This window comes from Stegastes partitus, unplaced genomic scaffold, assembly GCF_000690725.1.
Source record: "Stegastes partitus isolate 25-593 unplaced genomic scaffold, Stegastes_partitus-1.0.2 Scaffold1437, whole genome shotgun sequence".
NCBI lineage: Eukaryota > Metazoa > Chordata > Actinopteri > Pomacentridae > Stegastes > Stegastes partitus.
The window spans coordinates 80,806-84,041 of NW_007579168.1; the positions used below are offsets into that span (position 1 = coordinate 80,806).

Sequence of the window (3,236 nt, forward strand, 5' to 3'; positions counted from 1 at the left end):
CAGACATGTAGGTGGACAGTGACGGATGGTTGGATTAAAGTTAAGATGGGTAGATAAACGGATGGATCAAACAGATGATTAAGATGTATTTATGTGTTTATTGGTTAAATGATTAACAGAACAGATGGCGGTTGGATGTGAAATGACAGACAAGATTAGGTAAACCAGAAATACTTGCTGCATTAAGTGACTGTCATGACACAGAGCAGGACTGAAAGTTTTTGCCTGATTATTGTAAAAGCAGAGAGGATTCATTGGATCCACTCCAATGAGCCGGTAAAGACGTTCAACACAGGTTTGGCATGAGTGTCCAGCACATTGATTGACTGTCACTCTAAGACTGCAGGACAAAGCAGAAAACCAGAACAGCTTCAGTCCAGAGGATGCTCTCAGGCAGCACATGGGTCATCCAGACAGTATTTCAGCCTGGCTTTCAAACCGAAGCAAGTAAAATTCAACACGTCCATAAACACAGTTAAAAATTCCTTCCCGACAGTAACTTCTCCATGTCAAAGCGGAGCTATGTCAATGGGCCTGTAAAATGTTTGTTGACTACGTGTAATGTGTATTTACTATTTTACGTGAGGGAAAGAAGAGCAAAGGACTCTGTCCATATGTGTACAGTATGTGAAACCTGCCATTTATAGCACACAGGGAAGGTGGGAGGAGCTCTCCAAAGGTAACAACAGCAATTTAATCACCTAGAGACAATACTGTCTGGATCAACAGACACCTTTCACTGGAGGCATCTTGACAGGCTGTCAAGGATACTTGTGTGTTTGTGTGAGTTTTTGAAAAATCTGTTTCACAGCTTTGGAAACTGGGACTGTGTTAAACAATGGGTCTCAAAAAAACAGAGAGAACACGAATAAAGGACAACCGCAAATGAAAGAAAGACAAACAGCTGTCGAAAGAACTTGTACTGGGAATACATAGAGAAAGAGAGCGGCAGTAGAAGAAGACTTGATCAGTCTGTGCACATTTTCCCCAACCTCTCCAGAGAGCCATTAAGCCTCAGACAAAAGCCTGACTGTTTCACCAGGTTTCAACTCAGGACAAATCTCTTTGGAACAAACCAACAAGCCCGAGGACGAGAAGAAAGACGGCAATGCCTTTATGTGCGGTTGCAAAACTTGGGGACGTTCCTCTTCCCTCCTCGCCTCCTTCCCCACGCAGCAGCTTGCAGACAGAACATGGAAACTAAAATGAATAAAAACGAACCTGAAAGCAATTATCGTCTGCGAGCAGAGCTCATATCTTCACGATTCTGCCCACCTCCTGCTGCCACACAAACCACAAGGAGACCTCGATAAGGAACCTTGCTTCATCAGAACCATGGAGGCTCCGTTTCCCCTCAGCGAGGCTGTCAGATGAAAACCTAACCCCACTGAAAAGGCATTAATAAAGCCGCCTTAAATCTAAACACAGATCAGTTTTTTGAAATAACAAGTGTGCTTGCAGTAACTTTCATGTGTCCAGGGGTCATTTTCAGTCAGTGAAGGTAAATGAAAAAAAATCTCTCCATAACTGGAGGTTTGATGTTGCCATGAAAGCAGTCACGCTATGCAATCTGAATAGTCTTTATAAGCCACCCACTCAGGGTTGTGGGTCTCTCTCTCTCTCTCTCTGTCCTTCTCTGTTTGCCTCTTTCTCTCTCTATCATTTTGCACGGCTGAAGGCCCACATCTGTAGCTCATTTTGCGAGGGGCTTCTGTGTATTCCCTGAGCCAGCACAGTAGCATTAAAGGTAAATCTACTAGAGCAACAGCCCAGCGCGAATATCCATCAACCCAGCACACAGTTATTATAAATATTTATGTTATTATCACAGAGGAAAAATTAGTGCTGGCAGCTTTCTCGACAGGCAATCTAGGATTATCTACGATACAATGCGGATATGAACTTGATATACAAGTCATAAATAATAATTCTAATAGACTTTTACGAATACTAAAAGCTGCCACAGCAGCTCCAGTGGGGAAATAATCACGATGATTTATATTAATGGAATATTCTATTAAATATTCACATTTTTGCTGATTCAGATGTTTAGTATAATGGCATATTAAATTCAAACTAACTTTGTAATATTTTATCTGTATTTGTTTTATATTTGCACACACATGCAAAATATTTTTTCTCAAGACATTTTCATTATATTTTATTGCAACACGTTTTCAGTATGCACACTAAGCACAGAACGCTCACACAGCTTTTTTAAGTTATGTCAAACCCCATCATCAGCAAAATTTCAAAACTGTTTTTTTTTAAATAAACAAAGCGCCACCATGCATGCAAAACAAAACTATCACAAAAACAGCTTCAGTCCTGTGATGCTTGAAATTCTGGGTGTCAAGTTAACCTTTAGACTCGTGTAACTGACAGCAGAGTCAGGGTGCAAGGCTGCAAACCATCCTGCCTTGTAAACCGTCCAATAATTTTAAAAAGACAAGAGACGGGGGATTAAAATGAGAGATTTTTAGAGAAGATGACTAAAGGAGTTGACAGAGATGGGAGCAAAAGACGCTGAGAAATGAGCGATTATCGGAGCACAGCAGAATCAACAAATATGAATTGACTGTCATCAGAATCATCATTTAGACTTCTTCATGTTTACAGATGTAGAATAAATGATCTTAAAGAGCGATGAGCCAAACTTACTAATAAACCTTCTAAAATTGTCCCCCGCTTACAGGTCAATTGAACTAATGATGGCAATTCATTTAATCCTAAAAAAAAAAATAAAAAAGGCACTTAGAAATTAAGTTAAAAACTCCCATGAAAAATGAGAAACAACAAAATTGCCTTACCCTTGCGGGTTTTCTTTAACTTTCTCCTCCACTACCTTCTTTCTTTCTCCCTTTGCTCTGTAGGGCTGGGCGTCAGTCACCAAGCTTCTCCCTCTGCCACCTGCTGACAGGCCAGGGACTATGATTCAAAGATCTCTGCGCTGCCAGTGACTTTTGCGCTCTCCCTCCCTCTTCAACGGTTAAAATCTCCCCCAAATGCCTGTAGGCCAATGGGCAGTAAGTTTGGGAGTGTCTCCTCTCCTCTACTCCTTAAGTGATTGAGTGAAAAGGCAGGAGGACCAGAAGAGGAGGAGGAGAGATAATGAGGAGCAATTACTTTTTTTTTTTTCTCCCCCTCTCTTCTGGAGGTAATCATGCTTCACCCAAACACACTTCTCACCTTGATTCTCCATTATCTCAACACTTCCTTCACTTTTTAATAATTTT

At 41.0% G+C, this 3,236-nt stretch overlaps 1 protein-coding gene across 4 annotated transcripts in view; it reads right to left on the bottom strand.

Moving 5' to 3' along the window:
- The window catches only part of tnn (tenascin N), a 40,252-nt gene extending 37,340 nt beyond the window's left edge, over positions 1-2,912 (bottom strand). For all 4 annotated transcript variants that reach the window (XM_008299605.1, XM_008299603.1, XM_008299604.1 and 1 more), the window contains exon 1: positions 2,811-2,912. The gene's annotated coding sequence lies outside the window, so the exon portion shown is untranslated. The remainder of the gene's footprint in view (positions 1-2,810) is intronic.
- Positions 2,913-3,236: the final 324 nt, after the last annotated feature.